Source organism: Apium graveolens, chromosome 3, assembly GCF_009905375.1.
Source record: "Apium graveolens cultivar Ventura chromosome 3, ASM990537v1, whole genome shotgun sequence".
Classification (NCBI taxonomy): domain Eukaryota; kingdom Viridiplantae; phylum Streptophyta; class Magnoliopsida; order Apiales; family Apiaceae; genus Apium; species Apium graveolens.
The window spans coordinates 148043763-148065738 of NC_133649.1; the positions used below are offsets into that span (position 1 = coordinate 148043763).

General features: G+C 38.6%; 1 non-coding gene across 1 annotated transcript; it reads left to right on the top strand.

Moving 5' to 3' along the window:
* The first annotated feature begins 14303 nt into the window (after window positions 1-14303).
* LOC141715494 (small nucleolar RNA R71) lies at window positions 14304-14410 on the top strand. The gene has a single exon (XR_012572255.1). It is a non-coding gene; the product is annotated as a small nucleolar RNA R71 (small nucleolar RNA).
* Window positions 14411-21976: the final 7566 nt, after the last annotated feature.

The window sequence follows — 21976 nt, forward strand, 5'->3', positions numbered from 1 at the left end:
TTGGACCTGTAATGCATTGAACAAAAGTATCTTTTTGGAGTTTCGTTAGACAAATACATTGTAAGATATTTTTAGTTTCAAGCATTATTGCAGAGAAGACAATATTCAATATAGATATAAGCACATATGAATCATTACACAAACAAGAAAATGCTTAGAGAAGAATTTGGATTTTCATTAATAATGGAAACAGAGTACATTAAGACATAGATTCAACAAGTAAATCCTAATCCTAACTACTCTAGTTTGGGCTTCTTCTTCTCTGCCTCCAACCTCATTGCCCTGCGCTGGTAAGCTCTGGACATGGAGTGTGCAAGAGAAATGATTCTCTCCAGCAACTCCAAAGCAGCAAGGCATTGCTGTTCAGCTACTCTTGCACGTCTCTCCTGCTTGAGAGAGACTTCCATCTCAAAGAAAAGGATGCTGAGTTGATCATCCCATGAGAGTTCATCAAAGATCTCTCTTGGAATATCAAAGGGGCTACAAATAACCCCCCTGAGACGGACAAGGAGTCCGAAGGGATCAAAGTAAACTTGGTCTTCATCTAAATGATGAACAGGCAGATAAGCTCCATGAATAAGTCTGTAAAATAACGGGGCATCCATTTGAGTGAGAGAGAGAGATAGATGAACAGGAGGTGAGTTTGAAATCAGATATTTGTTGAGAATAGGAGAGTGATGAATGATAAAGAGTGAAGCGTTTTAATTTATAGAGGGAGTAAAAATAGAAACCAATAGACTCTTGAGTTGCCCAGATAATAAGAGTAATAATCACATAAGCACATTTGACAGTTAGAAATGACTAGTTACTATTCTCCATGCAAGTACTCAAGAATATTAGTTCACTATTTAGAATAATTGTTCCCCATGCAAATAAACAATTACTCTCTACATACAAGTAATTACTCCTATCATCATATAGTCAAATAATTTAACCATTGATAGCTATATCAAAATATCAGGAAAAAAACTAGTATACTTACATCAGACCAACATAAGAAATTAAGCATGTAAATATGTCAATAAGTCAGAGTTATAATAGACAAGGTATGTCAAAAGTATTTTGTCGAACATAATTTGTGAATTAGATTATATCAGTTTTCATACTTTTTGCTTCTTTTGATCTGCTATTCATTAACTTCATATAGTGAGGATATGAATTAATAAATACTCAATGTACTTAGAATTTGGAGAAATTCCAAGTTAAAATAATCGAGAAGTCTGGGTATTTATAGTGAAAGTAGATGACTTGTCGAGAACTCAGAAATAGACATTTGGAGTTGTCTATCGAGAAGTCATTTTGAGAAATGAAGTACATGTCGAGAAGTAATTTTAAATCACTCTTATAGAGAACTCAAACTTGATTTATCGAAATGTCAAATAAATACCCAGTTTGTCCCCAAAAATGGATTGAACTAATTCTAACTTTTACTTGAATAAATTCAAAATAAAATTAGAATGCATTTTCCAAAAGTATTTTATCAAAATAATATATCAATTTAAGTTATCTCAGTTCTGAGTTATTGATAAGTTAAAGTTTGTACTTATAGAGAACTCTGTGAATGAACACTACTAGAGAACTCTACAAGGACTTATCGATAAGTCATTTTGAACCTATCGAGAAGTTACTCGAGAAGTCTTTGACTTATCGAAGACTCACTCGAGAAGTCCTAAAATGACTTGTCGAGAAGTCAATTTATACTTATCGAGAACTCAGTTCTCTAGATAATTTTGGTTATTGTAATTCTGCCTTGAGTTAATTTTACATATTAAGGATGTAAATTAACAACTAAGCAGTTACTCAGAATTTGAAAAATTCCAAGTTAGTTGAATTTGAAAAATAAATATGCAGAGATTTCTGAAATATTTATAATTCATATTTCAGTTAATTTCCAATTTAATCAAATTAACTTTAATTTAATGGATATTAATTTGCTGTAAAACATTAGCTGAGTTCTTGCCTTAGGATGAAGAATTGAGCATTCCAATTTAACTTACAAGTCTACTGAAAGTTGCTTCATCCAAAGGTTTAGTAAAAATGTCAGGTAGTTGTTTTTCTGTTGGTACAAAAATGAGCTTAATGGTACCATTAGTAGCATGTTCTCTAATAAAATGGTACCTCACATCAATGTGCTTTGTCCTAGAATGATTAACTAAATTAGCTACTATAGATATAGCACTAATATTGTCACACATGATAGGAATTTTGTGTAATACTAGGCCATAATCCATTAGCTGATTTCTAATCCAAAGCACTTGAGCACAACAACTTCCTGCATCTATGTATTCAGCTTCAACTATCGAAGTTGATACAGATTGTTGTTTCTTGCTGTACGAAGATACAAGTCTTTGTCCAAGAAATTGACAGCTTCCACTGGTACTCTTTCTGTCAACCCTGCATCCAGCAAAATCTGCATATGTATATCCAATAGCTTCAAAACCAGTTCCCTTAAAATATTATAATCCCAAGTTTGGAGTTCCCTTCAAATATCTGAAAATCCTCTTTACAGCCATCAAATGTGATTCTTTTGGATTGGCTTAAAATTTTGCACATAGATATGTTGCAAACATGATGTCTGGTCTGCTTGTTGTTAAGTAAAGCAATGATCTAATCATCTCTCTGTAGCTTGATTTATCTACACTCTTGCCCTTTTTATCTTCATCCAACTTTGATGCAGTAGACATAGGTGTAGATGCAGGTGAACAATAAACCATTCCAAACCTTTTCAAAAGATCCTTAACATATTTAGTTTGGCTGATGAAGATTGTAATATATAATAGATGATGTCAAAAATAACTAGAGCTAACAATATCATTAGCATCTATGATCTGAGTGGAAGATTAATGAATAATTATTTTCAGTAATCAGTTAAGCTAGGGGCCAACCCTAAGTTAGTTGTATTGTTATCTAAATTTGTATTATGTACTTGTAACACTTAAAGTCTGTAAAAATGCAAAGGATTAGACTGGAGTCTTTTTCCTAAAACAGTATCAAGCCTAAGGATTCTATCTGGAAGAAGATCAAGAAGAGCATGCCTTAGAAGAATTTTGAAGAAGCTTGGAGTTGAATAAATCTGTTTGGAGAAAAATGTTATAAGTCAAGATCTCTACAGGTCACAGATTTAATGTTATAGAGAAGTCATTCGAGAACTCCGGAATGACTTATCGAGAAGTCATTCAAACTCCAGAGAGTACCAACGGATAAGCAATATCTACTCGACGGATGAGCTATATATCCACTCGATAGATGAATAACATCTACTCAACGGATGAGCAATATCTACTCGACGGATAAGCTATACATCTACTCGACGGATGAGCAATATCTACTCAACGGATAAGCAATATCCACCAGGAGTAGAGAAGTCAGGAAAGCTACTCGAGAACTCAAAAAGATATCGACAAATCATTCTTTCATTAGAGAACTCAGAGTTATCGACAAGTCTATATCCCTTCGAGAACTCAGAGATATCTACAAGTCAAGTGAAGTTATGAAGACTAGAGATCTCGATGAGCTGAAGACCTTTATAAGCCAAACTCATTATGGAGTACTAGAGATCTCGATAAGGCCTTGTACTTATCGAGATATCAAGTGTTCAAATGAATCAAACTGGAGATCTCGAAGTACAGTCTCAAAGTATAGAACTGCAGATCATTTTAATATCCGAGATAAACAATCAACAAACAATCCAACAGCTGGATTGACAAGTCTACAAAAAGCAGCTTGAAGTGTGTGCAAGATCACTGGAAAAGATTAACTGACAGAGGAAGATTAAAGTAAACACGGGATACTAAAGATATGTTAAGCCATAAATGGAAGATTTACTTTTCTATAAATAAAAATGACAAATAACAGTTTAGAGAAACTAATAGCATGTTTATTATCTACTGTGTAAACCAGCAGTTAACTGAGCTATAAAGTTAACACTGGTCCTCTAGTTAGAAGTAACAATTTAGATCAAAATTCTTGTAACACTCTCGAGAAGAAGTTGAGCTCTTTAACTTCGAAGTGCTTAGAAATTTTGTAGCAAAGCATCTTAATTTTTAATACAAAAATTAAGTGAGTTTTGAATATCTGTGTTCTTGATTTTGTGCAAGTTTAATTTTTGCATGAACACTTTTCAATACAAGATTGAATTTACTTTGTTCAACCATTATCTTTCAAGAGAAACCTAAAATCAGAAAAAACACATTCACCCCCCTGTGTGTGATTCATTACCTAACAAGTGGTATCAGAGCAAAATCTGATAGAAAATAAATTCAAGATCTTGGAAGAATGAATAAACAGAAAATCAGTAGCATCAAAATCCCTACCTTTGACAAAGCTAACTACACTCTTTGGAAAAAGAAAATGATGTTGTTTATCAAGATGGCCAATCCACTCTATGTTCAGATTCTCAATAATGGACCCTTCACTCCTATGGTAAGAGTTGAGGAATCTACAGATGGAGACATGGTCATACCAGCTCATTATGCTCCTAAAGATCCGGCTGAGTATTCTGACCCTGAAAAGGAGAAAGTCTCCCTGGACAGCAGCTTACAATTGATATTGATTGAGTCACTTGACAATGTGATTTACAACAACATTGTCAACTGTGACACTGCTAAGCAAATATGGAAGAAGATTGAAATACTCTGTGAAGGAACTGAGGAAGTTAGATCTAATCAAAGAAGAATATTGATTTCACAGTATGGGGTTTTTATGGCTAAGCCCAAGAAAAGCATTACTGAAGTGTTTGAAAGATTTAATAAGATGATAAATGACTTGCAGCTTCATGACAAGTACTATGAAGCTGAAGAGGTGAATCTAAAGTTCTTGCTTACTCTTCCTGATCATTTGGAATGGAAAATCTCAGCAATCAGGGAAGGGGGAGACTTGAGCAGGATAACTCTGGAAGTTCTATATGAAATTCTCAAAGCCTATGAACTAGAGATGATTCAAAGGCAATCATTGAGATCTGGCCAAGGACATGTTATAGATGGTTCAAGTGCTTTAATAGTAAATGAAAGCCAAACATCCATTGATAAACCCAGATCTCATACCTCATTTGCCTCAACAAGTGAGCAGAGAACAATTGATTCACAGGAGCAAGTCATACTAGAATTGGAAAAGGATGAGTTCTACACTCTTGAAGAACTGGATGAGCTAGATCAGTCAATGGCCTATCTAGCTAGAAAATTCTCTAACATTAGCGTAAGGAAGCCAAGATACTTCAAAAGTAAAGGACAGTCTTTTAACAAAGACAATAGCTGGAAAGAGAAAGGAAAGTACAATTCTGATAGAAAAAGTGGTTACAAAACTGGATCTGTTGACAGATCTAATATAAGGTGCTTCAGCTGTGATGAACTAGGCAACTGTTAGGGCGAAAACACGCGCTAATATTCACGCAAGTATACGCGTTCGCAAGTAATATAGAATATTTTCTAGTTCGTTCCCTCAGAGACTCAGACTAAATTATTGTCTAATTAAACTCACTCACCAATGTATGATTACTTCTCAATGTTAAGATAATAACACTTAAAATTGTTGATTAAATATTAACTATAATTAACTACTTAATTAACCACTTAACTAACACTTCAATTTATCAATAATAAAACACTCATGAGATCACAACTTCATTATTACTTCCTTCTATAGCCATTGTTATTACCTTTAGCATGTGACAGTGATGATATTAATCGAATAACATGAAACTGATAAAAGCCAACTTCCATTGTACTAATACCATTCTACCAATCATCCACAATTAAGATAGAAGTTGAATAGTCATCAATTATATTGAGTTCCTATATGTCTACAGAAATTGACAACACAACAATTTAAGCTCAAGTTATTCTTTTTGATTACATAGGGCAAATAAAACTGTTAGAGTTACCCACTAATCATGCTCAACGTACATGAACCTATGCTAGCATGGCAAGTTCTAAATCTCAAGATCCACCGTCGCTTCACAAGAGATTAACACCCTATCTTATATGTTCGCGACGCACATAAGACGAATACGCACAACCAATACTAGATATCATGCAATCATCACACACTAAAGTATTAAACAATTAACTAAAGAATTCCATAATAAATCCGTTGCAACCCCATGATCACGATTAGCCCATAATAGAACTTATCGCCATCATGGGTTCATATGAAATCATGACAAACAAACACAAGAAAATAATAACTAAACTAATTATATTAAAACAGAGTACGTCACAAGAGTGAATAAGTCAAAGCAAGAAAACTAGCATCCAACGTTACAACGAAACAAGAATCACAAGAAAATATGCTTCCTCTTCGTTGCGGTGTGCTAAATCGGTCTTCTTCCTTATCTCCTTCGCTTCTTGCGTAAAACACAATCTAAAACATAATCCCCTTAATACTCTCTGTGAAAACGTCTCAAATTTACCTATATAATAGTCCCATAAAACTCAGATTACATAGAAGTTGGAAGCCAAACAGAAGTAGAAGTCTAAAATAATTTATCTTTTTCCCCGACCCTGCGCGGCCGCTCAGCATAGCTGCGCGGGCGCGCAGGTTGCTGCGCGGCCGCTCAGCATTGCTACGCGGGCGCGCAGGCCTCTACTGGAAAATATCCAGGTTTGCTCCGTTTCTTCGCCGTAATCTGCCCATTCCTTTCCTCTCGCAATGGTGAACACATGCCAAGGATTATTCTTGATGATTCCTCCCCCGAAATGCAACTAATACCCTGAAATGCATAAACACTAGAAAAATGCATCAAATACATAAAATACTTGATTTCAAGACACCAATTCAAGCCATTTTAAGACGTTCTAAGTGGTATAAAATGCCACTTATCACACCCCCAAACTTAAATCGATGCTTGTCCTCAAGCGTCACAGACTCAAAAACAAATAAAAATATGCATGAATGCAATCTATATGAAAATGCAACGATCCCCCTTACTACAATTAACCAACCAAATTGTCACATCTCAACGAATGCAGTTAGACAACTAAAGATCAATAAACTCATGCAAACGGACATATAGCCAGAAACGTGGTGTGTGCAAATGTTTAACAGATATGCTTCGGAACTAGACCAATTACTATGACTAGACTATCCTCAAGGCAATCCTACGATTATACAAAGAATAAAAATTCTAGGCACAAAGTGATATACAACACTACAAGAACTCTGGAGCTTACTACGGAATCGTGCTTTTTATTTACAACTCAAATGCTTATTTGACTATGCAATGAGTGAGGTCCACAAAAGACTTATACAATGGTATCCATGTAACGAGCGTTAGGTTAGCGGATCCCAGACTCTAAAAGCCTTAGATCACTAGGCACAAAGTCCCCTAAGAACTTAATAACTCGAATACCAAAGAGCCCACTCTTGATCAATTATGCAAATTTTTTTATTTTTTTTCTTTAATAACTTCTGAGCAAGTGCGTTTTGCTCCATCTTGCTCAACCCTAGACTACTCACAACATATGCGAGCCGGCTACTAGCCATTTGACGCCTAGCCACAACTAGCAACAACTTCCATATTTTTTTCTCCAAAATTTTTTCTTTTTTCATGTCTTTATCACTAAGAACCTATAATCGAATTCTAAGCATAATAAGTAGATTGACCTTGAAAACAACCAAATCATAACAACAATCTAGCCCTTACGCATTCTTTAAGACTTAGTGGACTTACAATTGTTTCCAGCATGCATATCAACCTACACAACTTAATATCACTTTAATGCTATCACTACACTCGCATCAATATCACAATTCAGTCGATAACTTATTGCAAAAGGGATCATGGTAAATGCATGAGCTACATGACATTCATAAAAAAAACTAAATGGCATAAATTATGCAACTATATGAACTAAACTATCATGAATATGCAACTAAATGACACACACACAATATTCTTTAACTACCACCCCCAAACTAAAAATCTTCACTGTCCTCAGTGAAAGTAGTAGAAAGGAACACAGGGTATACCTACTCGGAGTCATCATCATCATCACCCTCAGTGGGTGGAGTATCAGGCGGTGGGTATGCAGAGTCCTCACCAAAAACTGGCCACTGGATATCAGCTCCAATGCCTCGAAAAGCAGTCCCTAACGCAAGGGTGAGCTCCTGAGCAAACCTGTTCTGCGTCTCATACATGGCATTCATCCACCGTGAAAGCCTCCTATACTGGGCATCACCCATCCCAGCACCCTCCTGAGCTCTCGAAGAACCAGCCTCACCACGCCCTGGCCTAGACATAGTAGCATCTCGTGCTGGACGCCCTCCTGGAAGATGATAACCCAGCCCATGCTCCTCAGGCTCACCACCGGTCCACTCCTGCATGCCATTCAGAGTGCCAGAATCAATCGGAGCTGCTGGCAACTGCAACTGCTCATGAGCCGGCCAGTTCACTCTCACTGCTCGGCATAGCTTCGTAACCGTGGATGCATAAGGGATGTTCATATGCTTTGCTCCCCTCAAAAACTTCAGAATTCCTTGGTAGATAAACTCACCAAGGTCCACATAGTACTCATCATGCAGAATTCCCCACAACAACTGTGCTCTCTCAACTGTCACCTCGTGTGCATGTGAAGAAGGCAAAATATTAGCACATATAAATGCATTCCATGCACGGGCATACCTGTTCATGGCGATCGCCGAAAAGTGACGATACTCATTATTGCCTGGACTGCGGGTCCAAACTGTGCCCGGTCGAAAAAGAGTCGCACAAATCAAATCCAAGTCAAAATCCTCAGCAGTCTTTTCATTCCAGTTCTCCTCCTCGGGCTTCCTCTCTCGCTGTCCAATCACACGGCGAATCGCCGCAGGATGATAATCAACCGTCAGCCCACGGACTACAGAAAACCCATTCTTTTCAGCCTTCGTGTTCGCGTAGAACTCGCGAACAACGCTCATCGGTACTGCTTCGGGTGACTCACAAAAAGCTATCCACCCCTTCTCTGCAATCATGGGCAACAACTCACCATCCCTCCCTGATGGTAAAAACCCCCACTCCTTCAGAATCGGCTTCCCCAACAGCCTAGTGTACTCCTCCTCCGCAGCTCTGTCAGTTAACCGAGGCCTTGCAGCAGTACCCCTCGATGAATCAGCAGTAGGAACTGTGCTGCTGCTGTCAATAGTGTGTGCTCTCTTGGATGCCATTGATTCGTGAATAAAAGTGTGTAAGAACTGATTTTTGATGTTTGTGAGAGGGTTTAAGTGTAGGAAGTTTTGTGGGAGATATGTAGGATAGGTGTATGTATATATAGGGTGTGGATTAGATTAGGGTTTGGGAATTAAGGGATAAAATGATGGGGTAGTGGGAACAATTCGTGGGTTTATGGGCTAAAACTGTTTTTGTGTTTTTGTTTGTTTTTTTTTTCTGAACTGTAAAAAATTTTCTGGAACTCGACCCCTGCGCGGCCGCTCAGCATAGCTGCGCGGGCGCGCAGAGGGTCTCTGGCAAAAAAAAAATTTTCAGCCCCTGTTTTCTGATTTTTTTGTGTTTTTGGATAGGTTATTAACTTCTAAGGGTTCTTGTAACAACAATTCATGGGTTGCCTCCCACGCAGCGCTTCTTTTTCGTCATTAGCTTGACGTTCTGTACCTTTCTCAAGTAGTCAACAAAATGGCACTAACCACCTTTCGGTTTGCCATGTCCCCATAGTAGTGCTTCAACCGCTGACCGTTAACCTTGAATGCTTGGTCCGAATCATTCTCAAAAATTTCCACCGCTCCATGTGGAAACACAGTTTTGACAATAAAAGGTCCAGACCACCTTTATTTCAACTTCCCAGGAAAAAGTCGGAGCCGAGAGTTGAATAAAAGAACTTGTTGCCCTGGCACAAATAACTTAGGATGTAGCTTCCTATCGTGCCACCTCTTCACCTTTTCCTTATACATTTTGTTATTCTCGTACGCTTGAAGTCGAAATTCATCAAGTTCATTAAGCTGAAGCATTCTTTTCTTACCAGCTGCATCTAAATCCAGGTTCAATTTCTTCAATGCCCAGTAGGCCTTATGCTCAAGCTCCGCCGGTAGATGACATCCCTTACCGTACACCAACTGAAACGGTGACATCCCAAGTGGAGTTTTGTATGCTGTTCTGTAAGCCCAAACAGCTTCATCGAGCTTTAAAGACCAATCCTTCCTTGACGGACAAACAACCTTCTCTAGAATACGCTTTATCTCTCTGTTAGACACTTCCGCTTGACCATTTGTTTGCGGATGATAGGCAGTAGCTACTCGATGATTCACATTATAACGCTGCATCATAGAAGTGAACTTACGGTTGCAAAAATGCGATCCTTCATCACTTATGATTACTCGAGGTGTTCCAAACCTTGTGAAAATTTGCTTATGAAGAAAATTTAGCACTGCCTTTGCATCATTTGTCGGTAAAGCTTTAACTTCGACCCATTTTGAGACATAATCGACTGCCAACAAGATGTACTGATTATTGCAAGACGCGATAAAAGGCCCCATGAAATCGATTCCCCACACATCAAAGACCTCGACTTCAAGCATCACATTTAATGGCATCTCATCCTTCCTTGACAAATTTCCCACTCTTTGGCAACGATCACACCTTAAAACAAACTGATGAGCATCCTTGAACAAAGTAGGCCAGAAAAAACCTGCTTGCAGAATACGAGCTGCCGTCTTCTCACCTCCATAGTGTCCACCATAAACCGTGGAATGGCAGTCTCGTAATATCCCCTCCGTCTCACAGAACGGGATACATCTCCTGATGATCTGGTTAGCTCCCTGTCTAAACAAATATGGTTCATCCCATATATACCACTTCACCTCATGCAGAAACTTCTTCTTTTGAGCGGATGTCAAATTAAGAGGCATTATATTGCTGACAAGATAGTTTACAATATCTGCAAACCATGGTTCTTCCTCCTGAATTGCAAACAACTGCTCATCCGGAAAAGATTCATTGATTAACGTCCTAGCTTGTGAAGTAGAATCGGGATTCTCCAACCTAGAGAGATGGTCAGCTACTTGATTCTCAGTACCTTTTCTATCTTTGATCTCTAACTCAAATTCCTGAAGTAAAAGCACCCAACGAATGAGTCTCGGCTTCGAATCCTTCTTAGAAACCAGATAGCGAATAGCTGCATGATCAGTGAAAACTGTTACTTTCGTACCAAGCAGATAAGATCGAAATTTCTCAAAGCCAAAGACTATAGCCAAAAGCTCCTTCTCAGTAGTGGTGTAGTTCAATTGGGCACCATTTAAAGTCTTACTCGCATAGTAGACCACATTGAAGAGATTTTTCTTGCGCTGTCCCAGAACTGCACCTACCGCATAATCACTCGCATCACACATCATCTCAAACGGTTCTGTCCAATCTGGTGCTGTAATAACTGGTGCAGTGATCAAACTCTTCTTGAGAGTCTCGAATGCTGCCAAACATTCATCATCAAATTTGAACGGCACATCTTTCTCAAGTAAATTGCACAACGGCTTAGATATCTTTGAAAAGTCCTTGATGAATCGCCGATAAAAACCCGCATGACCAAGAAAACTACGGATTCCTTTCACAGAATTAGGTGGGGGAAGATTTTCAATGACTCCCACCTTGGCCTTGTCCACCTCCAGACCCTTGCTAGAGACCTTATGCCCAAGGATAATGCCTTCACGCACCATAAAATGACATTTCTCCCAATTAAGCACCAAATTAGTTTCCACGCATCTTTTGAGTACGGCGCGCAGATTATTCAAACATTCATCATATGAGTGTCCAAAGACGGAGAAGTCATCCATGAACACTTCGACGTTATTTCCAATCATGTCAGAGAATATAGCCATCATACATCTCTGAAAAGTGGCCGGGGCGCCACATAACCCAAACGAAACTCTGCGAAAAGCAAATGTGCCAAATGGACAAGTGAAGGTAGTCTTTTCCTGATCCTCTGGTGCAATACAAATCTGATTATACCCGGAATAACCATCCAGAAGACAAAAATACTCATGACCCGCCAATCTGTCAAGCATTTGATCAATAAATGCAAGGGGGAAGTGATCCTTCCTTGTGGCTTTGTTCAATTTTCTATAATCCATGCATACTCTCCATCCTGTAATTGTTCGAGTAGGGATGAGCTCATTCTTTTTATTTGCGACCACAGTGATACCTCCCTTCTTAGGTACACATTGTACGGGGCTCACCCACGAGCTGTCAGAAATAGGATAAATGATGCCTGCATCTAGCCATTTCAGAATTTCTTTCTTCACCACCTCCTTCATGATGGGATTCAGTCTTCGCTGCTGTTCCACAGTTGGCTTACTACCTTCCTCTAGCAGAATTTTATGCATACAATATGAAGGACTTATCCCCTTGATGTCTGCTATGGTCCATCCTATAGCCAATTTGAATTCTCTCAAAATCCTTAAGAGCTTGTCTTCCTCACTGCCTGAAAGGTCAGATGAAATAATAACAGGTAACGTAGATGAATCACCTAAAAAAGCATACCTCAAGTGTTCAGGTAATGGTTTGAGCTCCAAGGTAGGTGCTTCCTCTATTGATGGTTTGAGCTTCCCTTCAGCATTCTTAAGGTCAGAAGTACCAAGAGATTCAAATGGTATGTCCAGCTTTCGCTTCCATGGAGAAGCGTTCAGATATTGTAATTGCTCCTTGCTATCTTCATCATCGTTGTCAAAATCCCCCACTAAGGCCTTTTCCAATGCATCAGACATTAGCATGTGATCGAGTTCCGAAGTAACCGCAGTATCAATCACATCCACTTTTAAGCACTCCTCATCTTCTGTAGGGAATTTCATTGCCTTGAATACATTGAAGGTCACATCCTGATCTTGGACCCACATAGTAAGTTCACCTTTTTGTACATCTATCAAGGTACGGCCAGTAGCCAAGAAAGGCCTTCCCAAGATTATGGGAATCTTCTTATCTTCCTCAAAATCCAGAATAACAAAATCTGCTGGAAAGAAGAGCTTATCCACCTTGACGAGCACATCCTCAACTATGCCACTTGGGTAAGTAATGGAACGGTCAGCCAATTGTAGCGACATGTATGTGGGTTTTGGATCAGGCAGATTCAGCTTTTTAAAGATCGGCAACGGCATCAGATTAATGCTTGCTCCCAAATCACAAAGGCACTTGTCAAAAGTTAGATTGCCAATGGTGCAAGGAATGGTGAAGCTTCCTGGATCTTTCAGTTTTGGTGGTAACTTTTGCTGCAGAACAGCGCTGCATTCTTCCGTGAGAGCAACGGTTTCAAGGTCATCCAGTTTCACCTTCCTTGCAAGAATAATCTTCATAAACTTCGCATAACTAGGCATTTGTTCCAGAGCCTCAGCGAAAGGTATATTGATGTGAAGTTTCTTGAACACCTCCAGAAACTTCCCGAACTGTCTATCCAGCTTTTGTTGCTGCAATCTCTTAGGAAAAGGTGGTGGAGGATAGAGCTGTTTCTCCCCTGTATTAGCCTCAGGCAGAGTGTGTTCAACAGTAGTCTTCCTTGGTTCCGCCGCTTTCTCCTTTTGCTTAGATTCTTCATCTCTAACTTCAGCTTCGACTTCCTTTGCCTTTTCAGCATCAGCCACTTTTCCAGACCTTAAGGTAATAGCCTTGACTTGCTCTTTAGCTTCCTTCCTGCCTGGTACTTTCGTGTCACTGGGAAGAGTGCCAGGTTGACGATTGAGCACTGCATTGGCTAATTGACCGATTTGATTTTCCAAGGTCTTGATAGAAACCGCCTGACTCTTGCACAACAGCTTAAGTTCCTCAAAATCAGCACTAGTGGGTGCAGCTGTACTTCCCTGTTGAGGATATGATTGCCTTGTAGCATACTGCTGTGGTTGCTGGAATCCAGGTGGGTTAAACTGTTTACTCACTCCTTGCTGATATGGTGGCTGAATAGCATTCTGATTATTCCCCCAGCTGAAATTTGGATGATTTCTGTTATTAGGATGATAGGTCGCTGGCACAGGCTGCTGTTGTCGCTGATAATTATTCACATACTGAACACTGATCCGTAGCATGAGAACCTGCACAAAGCTCACAAACCATAGCTATTTGATTAACTCCATACGTAGCCAGAGAATCAACCTTCATTGGTAGCGCTTGGAGGTGGGCTGCAATAGCGGTGGCTGCATCAACTTCCAGAATACCTGCTACCTTGCCTGACGTCATCCTCTGAGTTGGGTTTTGATGCTCATTTGCAGCCATCGTCTCTATAAGATTATACGCCTCAGTATAGCTTTTAGCCCATAAGGCTCCTCCAGCTGCTGCATCGAGCATGGGCCGAGATTGGGCCCCCAAACCATTATAGAAACCAGTGATCACCATCCAATCCGGCATTCCATGATGTGGACATTTTCTCAACATTTCCTTGTAGCGTTCCCAAGCCTCGCACATAGATTCTGTAGGTTGCTGTGCAAACTGAGTAAGAGCACTCCTCATAGCAGCAGTCTTTGCCATTGGATAAAACTTCACCAGAAACTTTTGCGCAAGATCTTGCCACGTAGTGATGGACCCAGCTGGTTCAGAATGTAACCAGTCTTTAGCCTTATCCCTCAGTGAGAATGGAAAAAGCCTCAACTTGATAGCCTCATCAGTCACGCCATTATACTTAAAAGTGCTGCAGATCTCGACAAAATTCCTTATGTGCATGTTGGGGTCTTCAGTTGCCGCTCCTCCAAAAGAAACAGAATTCTGCACCATCTGAATAGTGTCCGGCTTGATTTCAAAGGTGTTAGCTTGAATAGCCGGATGAAGGATGCTTGACTGAATGTCATCAATTTTAGGCCGAGAAAAATCCATAAGAGCTAGATCAGCTTGAACAATACGATCTCCCATGTTTACTGGTTCTTTCTGCTCAGTTCCTGAATCCGAATCCTCAAAATCTAACTTCTCCGGAATATCAAGAACTTCGTCTGTCTCCTCAGCTGTATCTAAAGTCCTCTTGCGAGCACGAGAACGAGTTTGCATAAACGCTTGCTAAAGTACCTGAAACACAACCGAAAAGAGTAAGTAACTACTACGTCCTAATCACTGAGTCCTAATGACCAATGATGGTAAGTACATAAACTAAACAAATACGCCGAGTCCCCGACAGCGGCGCCAAAAACTTGTTAGGGCGAAAACACGCGCTAATATTCACGCAAGTATACGCGTTCGCAAGTAATATAGAATATTTTCTAGTTCGTTCCCTCAGAGACTCAGACTAAATTATTGTCTAATTAAACTCACTCACCAATGTATGATTACTTCTCAATGTTAAGATAATAACACTTAAAATTGTTGATTAAATATTAACTATAATTAACTACTTAATTAACCACTTAACTAACACTTCAATTTATCAATAATAAAACACTCATGAGATCACAACTTCATTATTACTTCCTTCTATAGCCATTGTTATTACCTTTAGCATGTGACAGTGATGATATTAATCGAATAACACGAAACTAATAAAAGCCAACTTTCATTGTACTAATACCATTCTACCAAGCATCCACAATTAAGATAGAAGTTGAATAGTCATCAATTATGTTGAGTTCCTATATGTCTACAGAAATTGACAACACAACGATTTAAGCTCAAGTTATTCCTTTTGATTACATAGGGCAAATAAAACTGTTAGAGTTACCCACTAATCATGCTCAACGTACATGAACCTATGCTAGCATGGCAAGTTCTAAATCTCAAGATCCACCGTCGCTTCACAAGAGATTAACACCTTATCTTATATGTTCGCGATGCACATAAGACGAATACGCACAACCAATACTAGATATCATGCAATCATCACACACTAAAGTATTAAACAATTAACTAAAGAATTCCATAATAAATCCGTTGTAACCCCATGATCACGATTAGCCCATAATAGAACTTATCGCCATCATGGGTTCATATGAAATCATGACAAACAAACACAAGAAAATAATAACTAAACTAATTATATTAAAACAGAGTACGTCACAAGAGTGAATAAGTCAAAGCAAGAAAACTAGCATCCAACGTTACAACGAAACAAGAATCACAAGAAAATATGCTTCCTCTTCGTTGCGGTGTGCTAAATCGGTCTTCTTCCTTATCTCCTTCGCTTCTTGCGTAAAACACAATCTAAAACATAATCCCCTTAATACTCTCTGTGAAAACGTCTCAAATCTACCTATATAATAGTCCCATAAAACTCAGATTACATAGAAGTTGGAAGCCAAACAGAAGTAGAAGTCTAAAATAATTTATCTTTTTCCCCGACCCTGCGCGGCCGCTCAGCATAGCTGCGCGGGCGCGCAGGTTGCTGCGCGGGCGCGCAGGTTGCTGCGCGGCCGCTCAGCATTGCTGCGCGGGCGCGCAGGCCTCTACTGGAAAAAATCCAGGTTTGCTCCGTTTCTTCGCCGTAATCTGCCCATTCCTTTCCTCTCACAATGGTGAACACATGCCAAGGCTTATTCTTGATGATTCCTCCCCCGAAATGCAACTAATACCCTGAAATGCATAAATACTAGAAAAACGCATCAAATACACAAAATACTTCATTTCAAGACACCAATTTAAGCCATTTTAAGACGTTCTAAGTGGTATAAAATGCCACTTATCAGCAACTTTGCTACAGAATGCAGGAAACCCAAGAACGCAAAGAAAGATAAGGATTATCTTGAACTTGAAGCAAAGTATGATGCTCTTTTGAAGAAATAGCAAAGCAAAGCTTATATTGCTGAAGGTAAAAGTTGGGATGATTCTGAAAATGACGAAGATGAAGAACTTGAAAATTATGCACTCATAGCCTTGGAGCAAGGAGAATCATCCTCATCTAAATCACAGGTACCAACTCTTACCTCCACTGATTTAAATGAGAATCAATATAAGGAAACTGTTGAAAAAATGAGCACAGAAATGTTTCACATTCATACAAGCATGGTTGCTGCTAATGAAGAAGTTAGCATATTAACAAAGTTAAATGAGAAGCTTGAAAATGAAAAATAAGAAGCTGAATTGTTGATAGTGGAGCTTGAAGCCTTGAAACAAGAATATGGCTATCTGAAAAACAAGCTCAGGTGTGCAAATGAGATTGAGGGTGTGCTAAGAGAAAAACTGGAGAAAAGTGAAGTAAAGTTGAAGTCCTCCAAGAATGCATCTAAATTGGTTGGTCCGTACTATAAGAAAAACAAACCATGTGCAAACATTGCCATTGGTCTTGATTTTAATACCTTAAACAGCAAGAAGAAAAACACTGGTGACAGAGAAAAAGCAACTGTTAGTCCCTTAACAATATAGCAAGAATTACAGAAGGGGGGTTGAATGGAATTCTTGAACCTTTTTCTCGAAATAAAAATGTTCAACTCGATTATAGATATATTTGTTTTGATTAGCACAATACGGAATGTAAACTTAATTGAATCAAAACATAAGTAATTAAAAACAAGAGTCTTTAAAAACTTTCTGGTGGATTTAAACAATTCCACCAGAGATATATATAATATATCGAGAGGACTCTGTGTGCAGAAATGCTCACAGCTGCTTACAAATGGAACTACTGAGAATACAGGAAATGCTAAAGATTCTGCTTACAAAGATTTCTCTATTTTTTTTGTTTCTCAGCTATCTCAGTTATTTTTCTATTTGCTACTCTCTTGGTTTATATAATACCAAGATTACAAAGTCAAAAAGACTGAACAAATATAAAATCTAACAGTCTTAAGCTTTGCTGCTTTTCTCCTCTATTACCCAGTTAATGGGCTTCCACAGTGTGTTTGTATACATCTCGACGACTGTGTGTCAGCTTTCACTGTTCAACTGCAGTTTGAATTCTTCATATGATCATCCGTCGACTTTCAGAACATCCGTTGATGATTTAATTGATCATCCGTCGACTGCTATATTAAACATCCGTTGATAGTCATTTGATCATCCGTTGATGGCTTTGTTAATCATCCGTCGGTAGCTATTTTGGCACTTGACTCTATTTCACTTATGCAGAATTACAAGACATCGTTTATGTACAATTAATCAACCTATTCTTCATATCTAGTTAAAGTCACCATGACTTATATGCTACTACAAATTCTATACAAAGGTGCATACATAACTGTGCTACAAACTTATTATTATATAAGCTATTCACTCGATGGATAATAAGTTAATCATCCGTCGGGACTATAATTCTTATCCGTCGAGTGCTACATTATTTCACTAAGTAAAATCTACTTAGATGTTTTGTTTATGAAATCATCAAGTACACAACATATGCACAACAATCTCCCCCAATTTATGTCTACTGGAATTGTAGCCATAAATTAAGAGATACTTGATGATAACAAAACATCCTGAACATATATCTTTAAAGATAAGTAGATAAAACTGAAAATGCTTCAATTAATTAAAATGAGCAAGGTTTGGCTCACAGTCAATTCAAGATGCTCCTCTAGCCTGAGCAGATTTTTCTAGTTCCTTGAAGGTCTGGATTTTCTTCCAAGCTTTCTGTTATTTTCTTCAATTTGATTCTGGAGCTGCCTGTGGAATTCTAGTTCATCAGATTCCGAGGGTACTCGAGTGACTTAAGTGAATCGTTAAGCGCAAAAGCGAACGTTAGGTTCTAATTGGTTAAAGTATAGATTCTTAAGCGACTTTGGTTTAATTCCAACTTATATGTGGTTTATAGGTTACCAGACTCATCCTAGGACTTTTACCACCCCCAGTCGCTCAGGCAAGTTTTCTACCCGTTATACTGTTGTTGTGATGTATTTATGTATATACATTATCTTGTGATAGATGCATGATGGTTATTAGAAAATCTTGCGATATATTGGAGCATGCTGATATGGTTTATATGCATGCCTGTTTCGTGATCTTGATATCTAATTGTTGATTCAAATGCTTATAAGTTGCATAATACCTATGCTAGAGATAAGCATTAGTTGCGTATACCCTTAGTATAGGGGACCCAAAGGCGAACATTTTCTAAAACCGGGAGTCGATGTTCCCGAGTATATTATATATATTTATTTATATATATAGATATAGTTTTCAAAACTATAAATCGAATAAGGTTTATTCGATAACTTTATTTTTATTAATGAATATTACTTTGAATATTCATTCGAGGACTTATGACTCGGTTTATTTTATTTAATGAATATTATCTTGAATATTCATTCGAGGACTTATGACTCTGTTTATTCTACTTAATGAATATTATCTTGAATATTCATTCGAGGACTTATGACTCCGATTATTTACTAAATAATATTCTTTATTTTATTAAAGAATAATGTTTCGATAATCAAACTTATTTTCGATTATTCAAATAAAGATAGTACTTTCGTATAAGTATATCTTTGGTTATTTAATATTCATTTCAAGTATGAGTTTTAAAACTTCTACTTCAAATTATTTATATAGAGATTATCCTTATGGGAATATTATTTACATAATAATATTCAGATATTTTCTAATATATCGGGACTGATTTATTTCATTAAATCAGCATTACTCCAAACATTCTTAAAAATGTTTTCGAGTCTTCAAAATGATTTTAAAAGTTAGAGCGGATCCCGAAACTCATTTTTATATTTAAGATCTTCCTTTCAAAGGGGATTTAAATACTCGCTCAAAACCTGAGGGATCCGGCTCTGTGGTGTATTTTATATTCGCAACGAGGTTGCTATTTTGATAAATGAATTGATTACTTACCCAACGTTCGGGAAGTAAGTCCATCTATTGAGTCGTCATAAGCAACATGGGCTCAGTGGGCATCCATGAAAGTGTAAGTGGCTCAGTGGGAGTCCATCAAATGCGTAAGTGGCTGAGTCGCAGTCCAGCATAAGGTCCTATTGCGGCCAGGGTGATGACCAGTGGGGAATTCGTCCATCTATTAGTAGAAAAGGTTACTTATTGGTATCTTTGCCTGATCAGCAAGATATCGGGTTTATGCCAAAATTCTTATCTTTCCAAAATTCATTGGATATTACAAACTCTGTTCACACTTTACATGACAGCGGTTTCCAGGAAATGTATAAGAGATATATATGTGGATATATATATCGGGACTAAATGAAGTACCTCGTAACTTCATTTCATTCAATAATATTTCAAAGATTGAATCTATTCAAGTCTTAACTTGTGGTCTCATCTATGGGATGAACTTTTGAAACTTATTATACTTTGAACAGTGGTAGTTCAAGTAGTTTTCTAAAAATGGTTTAAGTATAGTGAAGTAATTGGTAACTTCATCTTCCTTTAAGCTTATATCCAGTAAGTAATTACCTTACACTTGATAAAGGATTCTAGTAAGTTATCCATTTAGATACTTGCATTATTGTTTACACTATATATTATCTTGCGAGCTGTAATGCTCACTCTTGCTTCATTTCTTCATCACACAACAACAGTTAGGAAAGATGGCCAGACTCAAGCAGACCCAGCGCAAGCGCGTGGGAAGCGGTCCGCGTCTTTCCGTTGATATCGTAGCTGCTATAGCTGCAAAGGTAGATCTATTTGTAGATCAGGCATTCTACTTTTGGGAATCAATTATGTATAATTATAACTTATGGCAGATAATGGCAATTAACTGTAAACTAATCAAGTAATCATTTTGGGTTGTAATAACTTTTAAATTGTGGATTCAAGGACTTGTACTTATTTCAATTTCATCTCTGAGACTATAACGTGTTGTGGTGTGTGTTAGTGTGGGGTCACAGCATGAGGTTAATTATTATTAATTAATTTAAGTGATATTGTGGAAAGAAAGACCGTGACGACCCGGATCCGGGGGTGTTACAGAAATGGTATCAGAGCTAAGCGTTATAAACCTCAGAGATGATGCGATGATATAATAATAAACTCACAAAGATAATAAGAACTCTTGCCAAGTTCATAGTCGGACTACTTAAAGTAGCACTGACAGTTAAAACCCCTACGGGAACCCTTATAAGTATCATGATAGTAACTTAGCTCATTTAATGTGTAGGCTCATAAGATAGAGGACCCAGAGATGTTCGAGCGTGAGCATGATGAGGTACTGCTAGATGCCGAGGATCAGGAGGAGCCTGAGATGGAGGAGGAGGAGGAGGAGGACCCCTCAGAGAAGTTAGAGACGGAGGTTATTACGAGTTCAGATGAGGAGGACCCGAATGAGGTCCTAGTAGCTGAGAAGCATGTCGGAGCTATGGTAGAGTACACTGGTACCCCTTTACCCTCACTCCCGGTGGTCAGAGCTCCTACCCCTCCACCACTATCTTGGAGACCCTATGATGACAGCTCTGAGACCCATACTCCCGAGCCTAGGCAGACCGAGGAGGCACCCCCAGCAGCTCCGGATTCACCACCTCTCAACCCTACCCATAGGCAGTCTTTGTTAGCTCACGACTATGTTCAGGATGTACTGAGAACTCGAGTGGTTGTTGCTGAGGCCCGGCTGGATGAGGTTAGGAGAGAGTTGGAGGTGGAAAGGGTTGGTCGGTATGCCCGATCTTATGAGGCTAGAGCTACCATACCCTGATCCCTGAGAAAGGAGCTGAATGGGATAGAGCTCACGACCCGTGTGAGACTCCGATCACTCCAGGGGGACAGGCATGGCAGGATCTCTAGGAGGCAGGCTGACTACATCTTCCATCGTGTGATGGAAAGGGTATGGGAGCTGACCCGCTCCGGTGTGTGATTCAGGACCAGTGATGGGGTAGTCTAGTCGTCTAGTTAGTCGAGGCCATAGTAAGAGCCAATTTTCCGGGATAGTTGACTTGTATATAGCGTCCCTTTCTCTGACTAGATAGATAGACTCTTGTGTATCACTTTTGGGCAGATGGCTGTAGAACTGTTGTACTTTTGACCAGGTCGAACTATGTATTTCTCGCATTATGTATATATTTGTTTCCTTTCAGTTCAGTTCCTTAGTGACGAGATCACTATTTTTATCATTATTATTACTGCACTTCTTATTAGAATTGTCATAATATAATAGAATTGTGAGATACCTTATCCCCATTATAGAACTGTTCAAGGCACAATTTTGTGTATGAA